A 21,015-nucleotide genomic window follows, 5' to 3' on the forward strand; every position below is an offset into this window, starting at 1 on the left:
TTTAAGGGGCTTTTGGCGGCTGAGATTTGTTCAACCGCAGGTAGTGATTGTGGAAGTGCGCCTCGCGTAGCTCCTCAAAGGTTTTGGTCATCGATGAGCCGTTGATTGGACGTCGTGATGGGGACGTCGAGGGTGCGCTCTGAAATTTTGCAGTGGATCGCCTCTAGTGCGTTCTTGTCACATTTCTGCAAGTGGAGATAAAGTGCCGTATTAGTCACAGACGAACTGTGGCCACAAGACGTTTAGGTAGATCAGACGATAGGAGAATTTCCTAATTCGGTCCGGCAACACTGGTCGCCGGTGTGTCCGCCATTAGCTTGGCGACGGCTCCCGCTGCTACGCTGCTTTGACAGCCTCCGCGTTCTCCCTTGCTTTACTGAGCCCATTTGGACAGTGTAACTATCCTTCCTTAGCAATGTCGTGGACCAGAAGCCTCTCTATTATTCCGAAGAGCCTGACCACCGACAGAATACAAGCTTACAGCGCTTCAAGGAGCCTCGGCAAGCGGAACGATGACCGCAGCCACAAGTTTGTCGCCGAAAGCTACATTCAGTGCGATTCCATCGAAACGTCATCATTCACTACACGGTAAGCTGCCACATTGTGCGACTGTGCTTTTATTGTTTTCCAGCGCTCTTTGCTATATAAATGATCATTGTGTTCTCTAAACTGTCATACAAACTCTCATTCTTTATGGGGCTGCACTGGAGAGCAGGCATGGCTAGTTAAACCGAGTGCCTGCTATTTTTTCACTTCGTTCGTGCTGTAAGGAATGTTAGTTACTTTGATCGTCTTTTTTTTCTTTTGCAGTGACTGCACGTTCGTGCGTGTGCCCGCTCGATGCTTTAGAAGCCAGAAGAAGACTGCATCGCATTATCAAGTAAGTGCTGTGATAACGCAAGACGGCTTCATCGAAGGCTGCACATGTGAGTGCGCTGCGCGGGAGAACGGTGCGTGATACCACGCTCTGGCATTGCTGAAGTCTATTGTGCTACTAAAGGAGCAAGGATACGAAGAACTGCCGCCTGAGTTGTCTTGCACGGAACTGCCGCAGAAGTGGAGGCGACCGCGTGGAGACAAGATATCGTGGAGCGCAGTAGACGAAGTAGATTGGAGATCCGTACGGCCCTATGGTCTAGAGTGTGCCGAAGCTTCTCGAATTTACGAAGCGCGCAAAAAACCCAGGCTTGCAGGGGATGTCAAAAAGGCTGCTCTGAAATTCGGACGAGACCTCTCAGCACTGGAACCAACCCCATTTACAGAGCACTTGCAGGCAATGACAGTGAAAACAGCAAATTCTTCCTATGGAGAAACTTGCGAAGGGAGTATGTTATGGTGCCGGAAGCCATTAGTGCCTCACCATTTCTCAAGCCATGTTAGTCCAGACATCAAGTTGGGTTCCACAGTGAGAGGCGCCGACTCTGTTCCACCAGAACCAGCTATAATCCGTTCAACATCAGTGTAAGTGGCTTCAGCTCAACACCTGCCACCACCACAGAAAGCCATAATTGAGGTAAATACACATGTCGCATTTGAATAATGTATGGTAAGAAGAATGTGGCTAGTATGTCCAAAAATGTCCACAGCTGCAGCTTTGAGTTTTATTATCTTAAGTGCATATAACATGCGTGCGTATAACGCAGCGTGGTGTAATAATATTTTAAAGTGCTGAATGTAGCTACTTATTCTGCGTAAACATATGTGCACATTTATTTCAACCATCATGCACAGCAAATTGTTGTTGCTCTCAAATACAAATCTGCTAGTCGAAGCAGAGCTGCTGCTGGAGTCTACCTGGTTTTACCTAAGCAAGCATATTGTTACGGGATTGGAGAAACGCAGGAAGGGCAAGGCCGGAGAACAAAAGAAGAAGAGGTTGAGAGTGTTGTGCCCCGCTGGATGCTGATTCCCGCTCGCCGATCGAACCTCTCGCCGCTGGCCTGTTGAACCAACTAGAACACCCCGGCTATAAAGATTATAGCCGTAACATCTTGGTGGAGGCGCTGGGTAACGATCTCAGCAACAAAACGGCGCAGCAACAACTGGAGCAGCCCCGCCGGCGTCGTCGCCTTGCCGGCCTGGAACCGCTGACCGAAACCATGCAGTCTCCCGAAGAGCCATCCGCAGCACGAAGTGACGCTTCGATCCAAGTTTCAGACCAGCGTGTGGCCACAGCGACCGGTTCAACGCAGCACTATCGGGAGCCTCGCAGTTTCGCCGGAGCAGCAGGCGAGGACGTGGAGGAATGGCTGACCCATTACAAAAGGGTGAGCCGCTATAACCGCTGGGACGCCGCCACTCAGCTAGCCAACGTGGTCTTCTTTCTGACCCATACAGCTTTGGTGTGGTTTGAGAACCACGAGGACTCCTTCACCACCTGGGACCGCTTCGTAACTGAACTGCGACAGTGTTTTGGCGATTGCCTCGCGCGCCGCAAGCGGGCCGAACAAACGCTGGCACACAGGGCTCAGTTACCGGGCGAAACGTGCACGACCTACATAGAAGAAATACTTAAGTTATGCAAAACAACGAACGCTAATATGACCGAGGATGATAAAGTAGGACATCTTCTGAAGGGAATTGCAGAAGATGTGTACAATTTTCTAATCACCAAAGATGACTTGGGGGCCGTCTCAGACGTCATTCGGCACGTCCGCACATTCGAGACGTTGAAGACTCGTCGTATTACGCCTAAATTTGGGCGACTGGCTAACGTTCCAACTGTGGCCAGCGTCGAAGAGCGTTTTACGGATCTCTCAACGACGATCCGCCAGATCGTTCGCGAGGAACTTCTGAGATTCGAGCCCCATGCACGGTGTCCTCCATCTGTGCCGTCTGAAGTTCCCGTTTATCAAAGTTCTCCATTAGTAGTCCCCTCGATGCCTGGGCTGAGTTCTGTAAACACTGCACACACGTCCAGGTTCGGTGGACCCAGTCATCCCTATCATTCCTACCCACGCTCGGCGGACTTCGAATTGAACTACGATCCAGATTATGAACATCGTTCAAGACCGCCTGCACCCTCCTTCCGGCGCCCAGCCAGAAGGCCTGAGGACGCGCGTGGGTATTCAGTGCTTCCCGCCTCGTCAGAGTCTTCAAGAGAACAAGCTCCTCGTCGCACCGCTCCCGTTTGCCGCCGCTGCGGCATCGAGGGGCACATCGCTCGCTATTGCCGCCGCCGTCCACCACCTCGATACGAGCGGCCCGTCCATCCTCCTCCGCCGGTCAACAATTCGTACGACCCTCCTTTTCAACGGCCCTTGACCTCGAGCGACTATCCTCTGCCCGACGGACAACGCAGCCACTCTCCCGTCTCCGACCGAAGTTTCTCACCACCCCCTTCCTCTTCTGTGCGCCGTTATTCGTCACCCCGGCGACGTTCCCCATCGCCTTCGCCGGGAAACTAGTCAGCGCGGCCGCGGGAGGTGAGGCCGCTGGAGACTGTGCGCTGCGTTTAGAAATTCCTCCCTCAATTGTTATGCTGAAGAACACAGTTCATGTGCTTGTAGATGGTGTGCCCACAATGGCGTTAGTGGATACGGGTGCAACTGTCTCAATTATGAGTTTGTCATTCAAGAACCAGTTAGGCCGCAAAGTTATGTTTCTTTGGGACCACAGTGTTAATTTTCATGGCGCGGGCGGTGAGTTATTGTGCCCCTTGGGGATATGCAGTGCTGTGGTGTACCTCGGCGGAGCCATTTTTACAGCGGAGTTTGCAGTGCTTCCGAGATGTACGCATGACGTTATCTTAGGTATTGACTTTTTACGAATGTGTGGCGCAACTGTTGACTGTCGCTCTGGGGAACTCTGCGTTGATGGTTCCCTTCCATCTGGACTCTTCGAAGAGACGCCGGCTCGACAAGATGTGTTTTGTGTATCCGAGGATACCAGTGTGCCCCCGCTTTCTATCAAGTGCGTCCCAGTTTCATGCCCCAGCCGTGCTTCCGATACCTTCGATGCCACAGTGGCGCCTCTATATTCTAACTGCGCTAAGAAACTCATTCTGGTTCCACATTGCCTGGTGTCAGTGTTCCAGGGCAGGACCCAGTTGTGGGCCATCAACTGTTCTTCGCAACCAGTTGTTTTACCAGTTCACATGAAGGTCGCCACGTGTAATCAAGATGTCCCTGCCTCGGTGGCTTTGGTTGCTGACGCACCAGACGCAGTAGCTGCTACTCCAGCCACTGCCTCACAGCTGCGTCGGATGATCAGCAAGTCTCTGAACAGTGTCTAGCGTGATGCCTTAGAAGCCTTGCTGGTCAAATACTCGTCTATCTTTGACTTTTCAGAGCCCAGTGGTTCCCGTAGCATTCCCGTGTCACGTACACGGCATCGGATTGACACCGGTTACTCACACCCAATTCGACAGAAGCCGTACAGAGTGTCCCCAACAGAACGACAGGTCATCAATCAACAAGTTCGGGATATGCTGCAAAAGGGTGTTATACAAGAGTCCTGCAGTCCTTGGGCCGCTCCTGTCATTCTGGTCAAAAAGAAAGATGGTACATGGCGCTTTTGTGTGGACTATCGCCGCCTGAATGCTGTAACAAAGAAAGACGTGTACCCGCTTCCTCGGATTGATGATGCCATTGACTGCCTGTTCTCTGCATCGTACTTCTCATCCGTTGACCTACGGTCGGGCTACTGGCAGATCCCTATGCATCCCGAGGACAAAGAGAAGACCGCTTTTATCACACCGGACGGCCTTTTTGAATTTAACGTAATGCCTTTTGGGCTCTGTAATGCTCCTGCAACTTTTGAGCGATTTATGGACCCGATCTTACGGGGCTTGAAATGGCGTATTTGTATGTGCTATCTCGATGATGTCGTCATTTTTGGCCGGACATTCAATGAGCACAACGAACGCCTCGCCCTTGTGCTGGATTGCCTGAAACGCGCTGGTCTGGTGCTTAATTCGAAGAAATGTCGTTTCGGTGAACGTCAGACGTTGGTGCTCGGACACCTCGTCGACAGTGAAGGTGTCCGCCCTGACCCGCAGAAGACCGCGGCTGTAGCATCATTTCCAACACCTCAGACTGCAAAGGAACTTCGCAGCTTCCTCGGACTTTGTTCGTATTTTCGCCGCTTTATTCCCCGTTTCGCTGACATCGCTCACCCGCTCACGAGCTTGCTCCACAAAGACGCTCCCTATGATTGGACATCTGAGTGCGATTCATCTTTTCGTCAGCTCAAGTTTCTCCTCACATCGCATCCAATTCTCCGCCATTTCAATCCTTCTGCCCCAACAGAAGTGCATACTGATGCCAGTGGTGTTGGCATTGGTGCCGTGTTAATTCAGCGTTATGGCGACAAGGAACACGTCATTGCTTATGCCAGCCGTTGCCTGAGCAAATCTGAGCGTAACTATACCATTACTGAACAGGAGTGCCTTGCGGTAGTTTTTGCCGTTCAGCGGTTTCGTTGCTACCTCTATGGGCGACCTTTCACAGTGGTTACCGACCACCATTCCCTCTGTTGGCTGATCAACCTCCGTGACCCATCTGGCCGTCTTGCACGGTGGGCAATCCGTTTGCAAGAGTTTGATTATACAGTGTCGTACAAGAGTGGACGCCGACACGCTGACGCAGACTGTCTCTCTCGGTTGCCGCTTGCAACGACGGAATGTGACGCCGACGACTTTGACCACTACATCGCATCCGTAGAACCTAAATTCCCCGATGCCCGTACATTCCACGAGGAGCAACGGAAGGATCAGCATCTCACGTCATTCTTTACCGCTGCGCAGGCCCCTACAACCTCCTGTGCATTCTGTGTACGCGATGGTCTTCTCTACAAGAAGGTCTACTCCGCAGCTGGTCTCCGTTTCCTTCTGGTTGTGCCTGAAAGTCTCCGCTCATCTGTTTTGCGTGTCATGCATGACGATCCCACTTCGGGACACCTGGGTTCTGCGAGGACACTCCACCGCATCCAAGAGCGCTTTTACTGGCCACGTATGCGCGATACGACAGAGAAGTATGTGGCTAGTTGTGCACAGTGTGCGAGTCACAAACGTTCCACCGGTCCTCCTCCTGGTCTTCTTCACCCGGTGACGCCTCCCAGATCTCCTTTTGAGAAGGTTGGGATAGACCTCTTGGGACCTTTTCCCAAGTCCCATGGCTGCAACCGTTGGATTGTCGTCTGTACAGATTACCACACTCGTTACTGTGAGACAGCTGCTCTCCCCTCGGCTACTGCATTTAACGTCTCTGTCTTTCTGCTGCATTCTGTGATCCTGCGCCATGGACCCCCGCGAGTCGTAATCAGCGACCGTGGCCGCCAGTTCACCGCCGATATTGTTGAAGCACTCCTTCGATTGTGCACAGTGCAGTTCAGACATTCTACCCCCTATCATCCACAAACCAATGGTTTAACGGAGCGAACCAACCGGACACTCACCAACATGCTTTCCATGTACGTCGCTCCTGACCACAAAGACTGGGACTCCATCCTACCTTTTATCACATACGCATACAACACCGCTCAACACGAAACTACGGGTTACAGTCCGTTCTTCCTCCTCTATGCCCGCTCTCCACGACACACCCTGGACACTATACTTCCGTTCTCCACCGACGATGACCCTGGCATCGCTGAGATCCTCTGCAATGCTGAAGAAGCCCGCCAACTAGCCCGCCTGAGAACTCTCGCCTCACAGGACCGCTCCAAAGCCCGCTATGACGACCATCATCGCCGAGTCACCTACCTCCCTGGCGAGTTGGTCTGGGTTTGGCGTCCACTCAGGAAGCGTGGCTTAAGCCAGAAACTGCTCGCGAACTATACCGGTCCCTATGTCATCTTGGAGCGACTCAGTGACCTCACTTATAGGATTGCGCGCGTCACCGCAAGCGGCCGACGTTCTGCCCGCACAGAACTCACCGATGTCGCGCGGCTGAAACTTTGTCATCCACGTGCCGATGCCTGACTCGCCCAGCGGGCTTCGCCTGCGACGGGGGAAGTGTTACGGGATTGGAGAAACGCAGGAAGGGCAAGGCCGGAGAACAAAAGAAGAAGAGGTTGAGAGTGTTGTGCCCCGCTGGATGCTGATTCCCGCTCGCCGATCGAACCTCTCGCCGCTGGCCTGTTGAACCAACTAGAACACCCCGGCTATAAAGATTATAGCCGTAACAATATTATTCTGTTTTTTTTTGCAGTCACTAACTCTCACCATCACCGAGGCTCTTCAACTGGAGAAAAGTACCCGTGGGCAAAATAAGAGTGCTGCATGGAAGGCAGTCCGCCGTCAACGGCTGACCGCATCCAACTTTGGTGCAGTTATGAAGCGGAAGAACTCGACAGTGAAGGGGCTCAAGAACTTGACTGCCGAGAGGGACCTGTCACGAGTTAGTGCAATCCAGTAAGCACCATTTTTACATGTAAAAATAGTCTTGTGCTCAGACTAATCCTTGCATGCACTGCTTTTAAAATGTATCAATCTTTTAGGATGACCTGTTGCAGTGTGTTACATTTTATGACGCGTTTTTCTGGTATGGACACAAGCCGGGACATTGACTCTGTAGTAACGGTTTGGTTTATGGGGTTTAACATCCCAAAGTGACTCAGCCTATGAAGAGGCCTGTAGTAATGCATCACATAATCGCAGGAAGAGGGCAGTCAGGGCTAGTTGATGTGCCTAAAACCTTTAGCAGCGCTGTGAACAAACACTGGTAGCATAAAAGCATGCAAAAGTAACGCAAAGTTCAGTGCATGAAATAAAACTCTTTATGAATATTTAGTGCTCCCTGCTTCTGTACATTCTTATTCAAACTTGGACATGAAAAAAATATTTCTTCCATCCATGCACAGGTTATTTCGTCATAAGTGTTCATACCGTCTTGTAACAAACTCGGTTCATTTTGACAGACACACATTCGAAGGCACTTCGATACAACAGCTTCACTCTGGTGGAACAAAGTTTAATACAATTATAAGATAGCTAATATTGTTCGGCATGGGTTACTTAATGATCATATTTCTACTTTCACTGGCAGCCTTTCTCTGTGAACTGGAGATATTGCTTTTCAGCGCAGTGTGGATGACTATTTTTGGTATCTTCATTTCAGGTACGGCATTTCAAATGAGCAGCAAGCCATACGCCAATATGTGACGACAATGCAGGCACTGCAGCACGATGTGCAGATTTTTTTTTGTGGATTTGCTGTAAGTCCAGCTTGCCCATGGCTGGGAGCCTCACCAGATAGGACAGTCTGGGACCCAGAAGAAGGCAGCCATGGAATTGTTGAGGTCAAATGTCCTTACTCAATGAAGGATATAGATTTCCCGAAGCTAGAAGGGTCATGCCTTGTGAAGGACGTGACCGGAGTCATCAGGCTTCATCGCCAAGATTTTCATTGCTATCAAGTTCTTGGCCAAATGGCACTAACTGGCCTCACACGGGCAGACTTTGTTGTCTATTCACCACATTTCATTGTCATCGAAAGGATAACGTTCGATAAAACTGCTTGGCAGCTATGTAAAAACAAACTAGACAAATTCTACTTTGACACACTTCTCCCATTTTTGGCAGAGCAATAAACTACAGGTCATCAAAGGCCGTGGAAAATGATAACACGACTGCTTCACTGTCTATTACATTTCGACATGAAACATATACAAATGATATTAATGTCTTTTATTCATAGCCTTAGTCGCTTTGGGACGTTAAACCCCATAAACCAATCAACCTTTTATTCAGATAGCGAGGTCTTGGATGCAAGGGCAGATGTGCTGTGCCTGATGGAGTCCAGGGATTCTATACATTGAATAGAGCATGCAGCATAATAAAACATCGTACAGTAACATCCCTTATACATTTGCAAAGAAGGGAAGAAAATGCATACATCTACAGCGATGAAAATACAGTCTAGCCCGTCTATAACGAAGCCACTTATAGCGAATTAGCGGTTATAACGAAGGGATTTCAATTTCCCATTCCCATTTTTGCATTTTCAATACATTTTGGGTCCGGTTTTAACGAAGTAAATAAGAGCGCGTCAGCGGATATAACGAAGAGATTTATTATTTTTATTTATTTAATGATACTGTCAATCCACTGGGGATTTTAACAGGAAGGGCGCTGGAACAAGGCACATCAAAGTAAAAACTACAGCAACGTCACGAATAATGGACACAAAGAGTGAACAAGAAGAAGGATTGAAGGGCAATATAAACGACTACAGTGTCGCACTTAATTAAGGTTCAATACATAAAAGTCACGGGTACAGCAATAGGATCGTCGGATTGTACAGTTAGTTCAAGACAAGTTAACATAAACAGTACATGGGATATATATGACATTAGAAACGAACAAGCACTGGTAAGAAAAATAGCAAGGCAAATAAGGAAGTTGTCAACAAAGGTTCAGAATTCAAGTGTGTTTACGAGTGAAGATAATTTTCTACTGACTGAGTGAAGATATCTAGTGATGTGCTGCGGGTAATAGAGTGGTCAAGGGTGTTCCATTCTCTTATTGTGAGTGGAAAAAAGGAGTATTTCAGGCAGTCAGTACGAAATGTGTGCTCTTTTAATGTTTCTGAGTGTCTGTGACGTGTAGGTCTTGTCTCTGGGGCCATAAGGTACCTAGTTTTATCAAGGTTAAGCTGATTATGGAGTAACTGGTAAAGTATTTTTAGTCGTGCAAGTTTAGCTCTATTTTCCAGAGTGAGAATGCTGGCTGTCTTGAGTAGTTCGGTGGGTGAGTCAGTAGGCCTGTATTTATTAAACATAAATCTTACTGCCTTTCTTTGGATTGCTTCTAATTTTCCTATGAGATATTTAATATGCGGAAACCATGCAACGTTCGCATATTCGAGTACCGATCGTACGAAAGCGTTGTATGCAATTAGTTTTGTTGGAGGAGGAGATTGTTGAAGATGCCTTTTGAGGAACAGGAGTCTTTTAACGGCGGCTGATGTGACATAGGTGATATGTGAATCCCATCTGAGATCATGGGATATTATTATACCGAGGTATTTATAGCTGTTAACTCGAGTGAGGGGGGCGTTGTTGACAACGTAAGTGTAGGACGACTGATGTTTTTTTCTGGTTATTGTGAGGAGAGCGGACTTATTGATGTTAAGGGCCATCTGCCAGTCTTTACACCACCTAGATACGGCTTCTGCAGCGAGGTTTAGGGCCATGTGGTCATCTGGTGTGTTAATTTCGCGGTAAATTATACAGTCATCAGCAAAGAGTTTAATATTAACATTGACATATGAGGGCAGATCGTTGATAAAGATTAAGAATAAAACTGGAGCTAAGACGCAACCCTGAGGTACTCCTGATGTTACACGTTCTAATGAGGAAGGCTGGTGGTTAATCACAACGTATTGGGAGCGACCAGAGAGGTAGTCCCCAATCCAGTTAACAATGGGGCTGTTACCAAGTGTGCATTCCAATTTTTTGATTAATTTTTGGTGTGAAACGCGGTCGAATGCTTTCGAAAAGTCGAAAAAAATCATATCTACCTGTTTTTGGTTGTCAATGCTCAGAGACAGATCATGCACTAGTTCCAGGAGCTGAGTCACTGTTGTTAAGCCACTTCTAAAACCATGCTGGAAGGGGGATAGAATGCGTTCTTTTTCAAGGAATGTAGTTATATGCTTAGTAATGATGTGCTCAAGAAGTTTACATATTGTGCAGGTTAACGAAATGGGTCTGAAGTTAGAGGGTTCGTTCTTGTTTCCAGATTTGTGAACAGGGATAACCTTGGGGATTTTACATTCTTTCGGTAGAGTGCAAGTCGATAATGATTTGTTAAATAGTAAGTATAAGTACTTAGCGATCCATTCGGCATATCGTTTGAGGAATATGTTAGGTATGTTGTCAGGACCAGGCGCTTTTTTTGTGTCTAAGTTAAGTAAAAGATTTAACACACCTCTTTCGCTTATACTTGTCGGTGTCAAAGGTGTTCTATATGTAGTACTTAAAGGGGGGATAACACCATCATCAACAGTAAAAACGGATTTGAAGTAATTATTCACAGAATTGGCATAATTTATATCTTGTTCTTGGGAATTAGGGTTCTTACGTCCTTTATTAGGCTTTAGAAAATTCCAAAATTTTAAGGGAGAGCTTTTTAGAAAATTGGGCAGTGTTTTCGAGAAATAAGTGGTTTTTGCTGACTTAATCTTTGATTTTAAATCACTAATAGCCTTGGCAAGGCGACCATTGTTTCGAGGTTTGCTTTTTGTCTTCAACGATTTTCTCAGCCGTTTTACTTTGCGTTTGGCATGAATCACATCGCGTGTTATCCAAGGGTTATGTTAATACAAGGGTTAATACCAACCGAAAAATAATCTGCCAATCAACAAATTTTTGCGTCCTTGAGGCGATTTTTACCGCGAAAATAAGAGCAAAATTCGGCTGACGGCGTCCTTTCGTGGCGTCGTCTGCTCTCCTGCGGAGCGAAAGGTTGCTTCACTGCATCGCTGGCACGCCGTTCTCGTGTTGCGCCGTCCTTGAACGGCGTCACGGCGTAGAGCGGTAGAGCACGCCGCGCAGGGGAAAAATGCAAAAAAAGAACAGAGACGATTTTTTTTCGATGACGTCGCAGAGAGCGGCCGTCTTGGCCAATCTCGGTTCTCTATTTCTCTCAGGCAGTCGGCGCCACGGCTGGACTGCAGTCTGCACGAGGTGTGGCAGCGCGCGCTTTGTTTTATGTCGGTGCCGCGGTGCGCAAGGCAGGGAGAAAGCGCGGCAGCATTGTGCATGTTGGAAGCGTGGCTCATTTTTATCGTTATCGCGGAGTTCGACCAGATCTTTGGTTCGCAGTTGGATGGTATGGAAGCCGCAATCCTGAAGTCCGCACTCGCGAAACGTGTTCAGGGGACGCTGGACGACTTCTTTCAGCGGCAATAAATCGGTATGCCGATGTTTTCATTTTTTTTCGCAGTCCACATATAACGAAATAGTGGATATAGCGAAGTGATTTCCGATTCCCGCCGACTTCGTCATAACCGGGCTAGACTGTACTACCAAATATTGCGCATGCATTATTCAGTATCGTTGCACCCTATAAGCGGGCTCTGGAGATTGGTCAACAATGCACAAACAGCCCACATTTCATTGATCATAGGCGCTATGGTCAGTGGAACCGGCCTGTCGAAGATGTGGAATGCTTTGATGCGCTGAATACGCCTCTCAACATGAATCCTTAGTTTTGCTATTTCTTGTGTTCCGGTTACTTCTTCTGCTGTGAAAAAGTCTCTCCGTAAAAATGGAGGATTATTCAGTGCGACACCAATCTTACTAAGGAGGTCATCTATATTAAATCCCATGTCAGCCATGACTGTGTCTCCAGGCTGAAACTCGAGCTTCAGAAATCCACATTTCTGCACCAAGTCCTTGTCAGAAATCGACCCGGGAAATAGTTTCGACAAGAAAGTGATCGTCCCATCTGGTGCTATGGCTCTGTTGCATCTATGATTACTCTAGTACTTGAGTACCCCTGTGTGGTAAACACAGCTGGCATTGACTCACTTACTTCTTCTCTAGACATCCAGAGGTTAAGCTGGCCTATCTGCAAGTACATGAAGCTAATGCAGGTCGCGCACAACCTAGATACTGTTGCCAGTGAAATCCTAAACCTGTAGGCCAGGTCTTTTTTGCGCAGACCAAGACGAAGCCCCACGAGCACTAAGAACAGCTGTTCCTTGGCAGGCAGCAAATGGGGCCTTCCAGCATTGTTAGTGCCCTCCTTACAGCTCCTTGACCAGGCCTTAACATTTTCGCAGTTCTCCCCTGGATCAAGGAAATCATAAAAGCTTATGAAAGCGTCATAGCTTGGAAGGCCCGTGTAGAATGCTATGTATTCAGGGCTGTCTTTAAAACATTCAATGGAAAATTTTCGACTCAGTCGTTTTTCAAGCCGCACATTTTTAGCTTCTACAAGCTCACCTTCACGTTGCACCCTGTAGAAAGAGGCTTTCGCTAAGCTCAGTTCCTCTGCCTGGCCCTTAAGCTTTGCCTCAAGGGTTTCTATATGTGCCATCAGAGCGTCAACTTTTTGCTTGAGGTCCGCCATTTCCCGCGAGCACACACAATCGCACGCAGGGTCGTCACCGATGCTGCTCGATGAGCTGGCCTCGGCAGGAATGCTCCCGTCGCCCATTTCCGCCGCCTCCGGTGGCTCGGTGACAACATCGGTGGGCGGCACAAGGTCGGATGTAGCGGCACTAGCACTTTTGGTGGCAGAGTTTATGCTGCATGAATGCCTGTTTCGAGGTTTTAAGGCGAAAGCCTTTAATGCCTCATACTGTCGTTAGCAGACGCGTCGGCAGGAGAGTCGACAGACGCGTCGGCAGCCGTGTCGACAGACGCGTCGGCAGATTCGTGCTCCTTTCGGCGTCACTGCTTAAAAGGCTCAAGGTTCCAGCATGAATAAAGGCGCATCTAGTGAATGCATGGGCTTCATAAATAAAATAAAACGAGTAAAGCCAAGAAAAGGAAAATAATAATAATAAAATATAAACACCAAATAAAAATAAGATGTGAAAATAAAAACAATAAAATTAAGAAAAGGAGCAAAAATAAATAAAAAACAATATGAAAAATAAAAAGTAAATAGAAACAAACAGTGGTCAGGAAACGCTTTGGCCTTGCAGCACTTCAGAGAGCCAAAGTGCCCCGTGAATTTTCTCTTTCAGTCGTCACAATATATCAACTTATGCTTAGATGGTAATATTCTTCTCGGCGGAGGCTTCGGCGCAGAGAAGGCAAACACAGTCGGCACAGCATCTTGTCTGAGAAAACGCCGATTCCCCGCCACGTTTCGAAGATAGCAGTCTTCCACGAAATGCCTAGAACACATTTTGGTGAATTTTGTGACCTTGAAAAACTTCCCCTCGTCACGTTTAATGGCAATCAGCCACCTCTTCTTCCAATAAGCGTCCCGTGGGAAGGAATAGAAGGACACCTACAACAAAAGAAGTAGACGCAAGGTCACGCACGAACTAAGTGCATGAATGAGAAAAGGTTGATAATGAGTGTACTTGCCTTCGAGCCGCTTTCGTCGAGCACTCCTCTTTGCTTGCACAGTGGCACACAGCAGTGAACGGGCATGATGTGGGTAATTCTCAACACAGCGGTTGCGGTTGTGAAACGCGGGGAAAGCGGGCGATTCCGCACGGACGGCATCGCGTCTGCGTGCGTGCACGGATGCTACCGGAGTGGCTCGCCAAGCTAATGGCGGCAGCTAAGGCTTCGCGTTTCACTCGATAGATGGCGCTGAATTAGGAAACTCCTATTTTGCACTGATCGGCAAACCTATATACGCACCCAAGACCAGGAGCATTATCCGTACTCTCTAGGTACCAGAGGAACTCCACAGGGAGCATTCCTCTCTCCCCTCCTCTTTAATTTCGCCATGGTTCACCTTCCCGCACTGCTAGATGATGTCCAATGCATCAGGTATGCCCTGCATACCGAATACCCAGGTAGCACACGGCAGCGGGCCAATATTGGAAATCCACTGGCAAAGCGTGGCCCTAACTAGGCCCAGAGTTGCCAGTGAGCATCCGATATTGGTTGTGCCACTCCTTAGCACATCCAACAATGGCCCTGGTTGTCCATCGCTTTACCAGTATTGGCTGAGCCATAATTAGATCCTGGCTATCATGGGCCAGGTTAGCCAGGATTGCCCCACTGTTTGCCATTGCTGGCTGTGCCATCATCGAATCCTGGCTATCATGGGCCATGTTAGCCAGTGTTGTTCCACTCTTTGCCAGAATTGGCTATGCCATTTCCGGGAGCTGGCTATATTGGCCTAGGATTGACACCGCTTATCCAGTGTTCAAAGTATACTGGCAAACGTTGGTAAACATTGTGTCATCCATTAAAATGGGTTCAAAATTATTTTTATTGTCGAGTACCATATCGGCAGTTCATAATTTTCGAACGCGCTAAAACATGCGAGTTCGAAGATTTGGTTTTATTTATTATTATATTTTAACCGAACACTTTTGCAGTTTGTGAGCAAAGCTACCCGGTTGGAAAAGCTGCACTCTTTTTGCGCAGTGAGCAGCAATAATACGTTTAGGAGAATTGCGATCGAAGTCCTGTTGATCAGAATTAACGTTCTGATTACACCCGACACGCCTTCAACAAAAATCAAATAAGTTTCACTTGATTAAATTTCTGGAATAAAAAAATCACTTTTTTTTTATTCGCTCTAGGAATTCACTGCCGCAGTACGCAGCTGGTGTCTGCTTCAGGGAGATCGCGATACAAACGTAATAGATTACCGCAAGTGCATTCGCTAAACCGAAATTGTGCTCAGTTTTGGCAACGTCCAGAAATGAAGCAGTCGCCTTGTAATTTCGAATTATGCGTTGCGCTCGTGAAATATTAGGCGGATGCTTCATAAACGCACGCGGACACGTGCTAAGCGATTCCTACGCTTCCCTGTCTTGCCCTGTGATCGCGCCTTTCCCGTGTTTTCTGGTTTGCTATTTCCTTCCTTTGCTGCAAATCGTTGTGTTGGAAATTGTTGTTTTTGACCATTTTATTCTTCTGTTGCGTAATTTGCATTGGGGGCTACATAGCTCTTGCTCACGTCTTTGCATATTTACTCGCAGGTTCTTTTTTTCTTTCGAACATCACCTTTATTGATGAAAACCATCGAAAGTAGTTGCGAACCACAATTCAACATGCCTTTGTTTGTTTTTGCTTTTTTTGCGCGAAACTTCCACCCCAACAAACAATTTGAGGATTCTTCGACGACCACTGAATAAATGGACTGACAACTGGCGTTAGACGCATGTTAACCTACTTGTTTGGCGCATGTACGGTACATGAAACTATGAAAGAGCGCGCATTCTGCTTGGATATTTTTTTTGCTTTATATTTTTGTTATGTGGTAACATTTTAGGCTATCTTGAACTGACAGAAGCCACATCATACGGCCCCACAAAATACGCGAGTGTCTCAAGTCGTTTTGGCGAAATGCATCTTGAAGCTCCAAGTTTTTCACTTCAAAATTTTCAGGCTTTTGCTGCAGCTTTGTAGCAATACTTTGACGCTTCCGTGTTTCCCATCCACTTCTCTCTTGTAGATATTGCTTTCTGCACTGCCTGTGGCCATGTGACTCATTCTCCAAAAATTCCAAACCCTTTTCACGTGTTTTGGCCTCTTTCCCTCTCTCTTTCAAGTCTTCAAGTCCAATATCTCCCCACCTGTTCTCCCGGCCGTGCCCTTTTCAAGGGAGCGGGCTAACCCCCCACCCCGCGAAGCGCTATTTTTTCTTTTTGGTTGTCACTTTCTCAAACCTGTTTTCCCTCGCACGCAGCTACGCGCTTCCACCTCCCTGTCTCCACCTTTCAGCTCGAGGACTTTTCTCGGAACCACAAAACCTGTGTAAAGGAAAATTACTCTCTCCCCTCCAGCCAACCCCCCCCCCCCCACACACACACACACCATCGTCTCCACTGCTCGTCTTGGAACCGCGCGACTCATCACAATAAGACATTCTTGACTGCACGGCGGAGCTCAACCACGTGCACAACCAACGCGACGAAAATGCATGCACACTCGAGCTAGTACCGTTCATAGTCTGTGCACGCGAAAAGCCACACTCATATATTAGGAGAGCTCCGACGCTGTCCATACCGCCTGCAAGATCTTTTGTAAGTACTAAAACTCTTCTACCTTGATATACGTCTGGAAGTTAAAGTGGTTTTTGTAGTAAATGTTGCTTCGACTACATGCGCCTTTATTTTTTAGGCAGGAGAAGAGAGCGAGTCAAAAAGCACGAGGACGACTTCTGTGTACCCACTCTCATTGCGAAATGGCTTGCTTGACGTCGTGCGCAGTGGAATTGTGGCCGAATGGTGAGAATTTAATTTTTCGTCTTTGGTGAGATGAACTCACTAAAGATTCACTACTTTGGCTAACAGCGGGTTTGAACTCATATGACTTGAGATAGGATGCATTCGGGAATATGTCCTTTACCGCTTATGCACGACGGAAATCAGAACCGCTTAATTAATTTTCCACTGCAGACTAGTTGGTAAGGATATGTGTAATACTTCCGTAGTGTTTCTTTTTGCCTTCCACTCTTGCAGACTCAATAGAAAATCCGCAATTACTGGTTAAAGCTTTTGCCCAAGTTCTCTCGCAATGAAAAAGGGCATTACTCTGGACTATAAGACTAGTATTTTTGTGTGGTTTTCAAGTTGCAGTTTCGAATCCAACTATAGCATGCATGCGAAGCAACTAAGGTAAAACAAAGGTGCCCTGAGTTCGTTGCGTTCAGCGTATTTCGTCAAAAATCGCAAGCCGCATTTTTAACCCCATTAAATAAAACTAATCAAAAATGTTGTTTTGACGTCCATGTGGAAGAGACGCTACAACCTGTGCATGTTTACTGGAATAAAAAATTACCTCGCAATTTAGAGATACGAGTTATATTAAAACAAAATAACACATTAATCTGTTTTCAATATCACATTAATTTGCTTATCTCGCATTGAATATATTTACTGGGAGTGCGACACGACGCATTAAACTAAATTAAACCATTTGGTATAAGGGAAGTTTAGTAAATTAAATTCCACTTTGTGCAACTAATCTGGTGCTGGTTCTTAAGAATAAATTAAAAATTATCCTGTAAAATATGTTGCTAGTGTCTTCACGATGACTGTGTTTCACAAAATTCGGTGTTATTTAATCATTTTGTTTTTGTTCTGTGATGGCCATAATTCAACTTACCATGACATCATGCATCTCTTTGCAGGCTTGGCGCTTCGTGAGGCCATCGTGCAAGAACTGGACGAGGAATTTTTTTGAATGCAGTCCAGTAGTCCCCTTGCAAGTGGAGTGCAACGATTACTTTGGATATGACTGATTAGTTCACTGGAGGACAGCTCCGTTGAGCGCTTTATGGATGCCTTAGCCGTGCCGCAGCAGCTTGCCGAGATGCTTTGTCCAACCTGATCGGCACGCACCAAACTTGAAAATAAATTGTTTTCCCACAGCCTCTGCCACCATGCTCTTGGGCCCCTTTTCTTTACTCCCCACGGTGGCTGGTGGTAGCGCAAACAATCCTGTGTGCGCTAGAAGCGTGATTCTTGTAACTCAAAGCAATAAACGGGTCTTTTTTCTGGAATTCTTTCGCAACCTCATTTATGAATATTTGCTAGGTAGAATGGTATGTATGTACATCCATCCACAGTGCCGGTCATTGCCGAGTGGATTAATTGCATGTGCCAGCGTTCGAAAGCTGGATGCCATTATTCGAAAGCTGGAAACCATTATTCGAAAGCTGGAAACCATTATTCGAAAGCTGGATGCCAATATTCGAAAGCTGGAAACCATTATTCGAAAGCTGGCTACCAATGTTTGAAAGTTGGCTACCAATGTTTGAAAGTTGGATGCCAGTATGAGACCTTTGCTGGTCCATGCTGCAGAACGAACATCGGGACTGCGTTGGCCACTTGATCGGCCGAGCGTTGGCCCAAAACTGGCATGAAAGTAAGGCCAATGTGTGAAGTGGTAGCGCTCGGCCCAAATGCCAGTGTAGGACCGATGTTCGTGCCAAGTTTTGCCAACACTTGCGCGACGTTCGGCCAATGTTGTTGTGCTGCCTGGGTACATCACGCTCTGGGCAACACATGGTTCGTTGCGACAGATCGAGGACAACCAGCAACAAGCGGCGACTATCGTAGACGTATACGCTCTCCGCTGTGGCCTGGAATGCTCCGAGACCAAATCAGACTTCATGCACCTTAGGCCAAACCCGGAGTGCCTCCCTTGCTAGCGGCCCTATCCCTGAACACGATAAGGTAAGAGTGTAGGGACTCTTTATTCACCGCAACCTCAAGATCGATACAACCCTGCAGAATCTCCCACAAGATTGGAGATCAGATGGGCCGTATTGTCCGCCGGGTATCTAACAAACGATGGGGGGAGGGGGGGGGGGGTGGTATGGAGCTTACGATGAAAACACTCCCTGAGGCTGGCGAATGCATTTCTAACCAGTCGGATACGACTAGGGTGGCCGAGCCACGCTTTACACTGCTTTGTAGAGGCCACTAGGAAAGAGTGATTTATTGGTTTTGAATTAGTTTTTTGCACAACCTTGCGTATGTCGTCATTCTTCGTGGCACCGCCCACCTGATCAGACGTCTCCATCCTGGCGGCACTCGATACAAAGGACGCTGTTGTAAGTACAAAGTGGGAGGCGGGGCCTTCTAACGAACTTCGCCGAGCTGAACGGCGTGAATAGGGAGCTCGAGCGTGCTCACCGCGGTGGTTCACTTGTCAAGGCGCTCGTCTACTGAGCCCGGGTACCCTGGTTCGAACCCGACTGCGGCAGCGGCGTTGCGATGGAGTCGAAACGCAAGAGGCACCCGTGTGCTGTACGATGTCAGTGCACGTTAAAGATCCCCAGGTGGTCGAAATTATTCCGGAGTAGTAGTAGTAGGAGTAGAACGTTTATTATACACAGTAATAAATGTTCAAGGGTCTTGAGAGGTGGTTGGAGTACTTAGTTCAGAATCCCTGCGGCTGTCGCTGCCGCCAGGGCCTGACGATCCAGCTGGCGTCAATCTTGCAGGTCCCAGCTGGACAGAGAGCCTCCCACTGTTCCTTTGTACTAATGTTTTGAGGTGATGTGACCTCCACCACGGCACATCTTTCTCTCTTTCTTCTTGCTCACCCACCCCGGCGTGGTTCAGGTGTCCACCTAGATATGTGAGACTGATACTGCCATTTACTTTCCTCAAAAAACCAATTATAATGCAGTTCAGCTCGAGCACTATTTTGCACGAAATTCCGCGCTAAGCCATGGTAAACTGTCCGCAGAATTTTTAGAGCGCAGCCCTTTGGTGCCGGTTTCACCGCTTCGCGGCGTCGTCATCGCCGTTGCCCGCCACCGTCGCCGTTGTCCGTTGTAACCAGTAGTGGACTCCTTAGTCCCGCTTTAAGCTGCGAAATCAATGGAGTGGAAGCTTGGAAAGGAGAGCGCAAAAATGGGTAAATTTGTATTAAAATATCATTATTAGATTATTAAATTAAATTCATAAATAATAAAGTATTACATTTTGAGGTGTTGTCTTTGACTCTCACTTAAGCATTATACCCCATGTTAACCATTTGGAAACGGAAATTCTTGCATGTACCACGAAGCTCCTGAATTGGTTCCATTTCCATTTTCGTGTTTCTCTTCACTATGCGCCAAATTTATCATCAGGTTATTCTTCCTACAATTATCTATGCCGCCCCAGCTTGGTGGTTTCTTTGGCTACTTTTCCCTCTAAGAGATCGCGTTTTATCGCTTCAACGAACCCCCTTCTGGCTCTTACTGGTGCCTATAATACTACGCGAACCACTGCTGTTCATGTGCTTCCAAACGCTCTTCCTTTGCGTATTTATCTAGACCAGTTAGGCGCAGATTTTTTGCTTTTCACGTTACGACAATCCGTAGAATACGGACATGCCTTTTATGACCTTTCTCAAATTCAACCTTCATTTAATCCCTGGTATGACCATCCCTCAATGAAATTCAAATTTTCTTTTGTTCAACTTAGCTCTCAGAAAGCGGCATTCTTTTCTTGTCAACGCGCCCTGCATATTTACACTGATGGGTCTTTCACTCCTCGCTCAGCTGGTGCTGCTTTTGTTGTCCTTAGCTCAACACAAAATATTGTATACGTTCATCGCCTGCCTTTAGAACCACCCTCTAGCGCCTATGCAGCTGAGCTTGCAGCCTTTCATTCTGCTGTTGCTTATGCTATTCGTAACCTTTCCTCTACGCCTGTTCAATTTTACACCGATTCTCTATCTCTGCTTTCTGCCCTGTCTTCAGTTGCTTCTTACAATCCGACTATTATTGCCATTAAGAAAGATCTCTATCGTTTGTCTTCTCTCGCCCCATTTCTTTTATTTCATATCCGGGGTCATTCCGGAATTTTCGGTAATGAGTTAGCTGACCAAGCTGCAGGTAGTGCCGGGCAGTTTGGCAATTTACATATTTCTACCCTTTCACGTTGTTGAGTGCGTTGCCATTTACAACGTTCTTCA

The 21,015-nt window shown here is 47.3% G+C and overlaps 1 pseudogene; it reads left to right on the plus strand.

Moving 5' to 3' along the window:
- The first annotated feature begins 415 nt into the window (after positions 1–415).
- LOC149347574 (uncharacterized) lies at positions 416–12,590 on the plus strand (annotated as a pseudogene).
- The last annotated feature ends 8,425 nt before the right edge of the window (positions 12,591–21,015 follow it).

Source organism: Amblyomma mixtum, chromosome 4, assembly GCF_055824585.1.
Source record: "Amblyomma mixtum isolate Tamu chromosome 4, ASM5582458v1, whole genome shotgun sequence".
Taxonomy (NCBI): Eukaryota; Metazoa; Arthropoda; class Arachnida; order Ixodida; family Ixodidae; genus Amblyomma; species Amblyomma mixtum.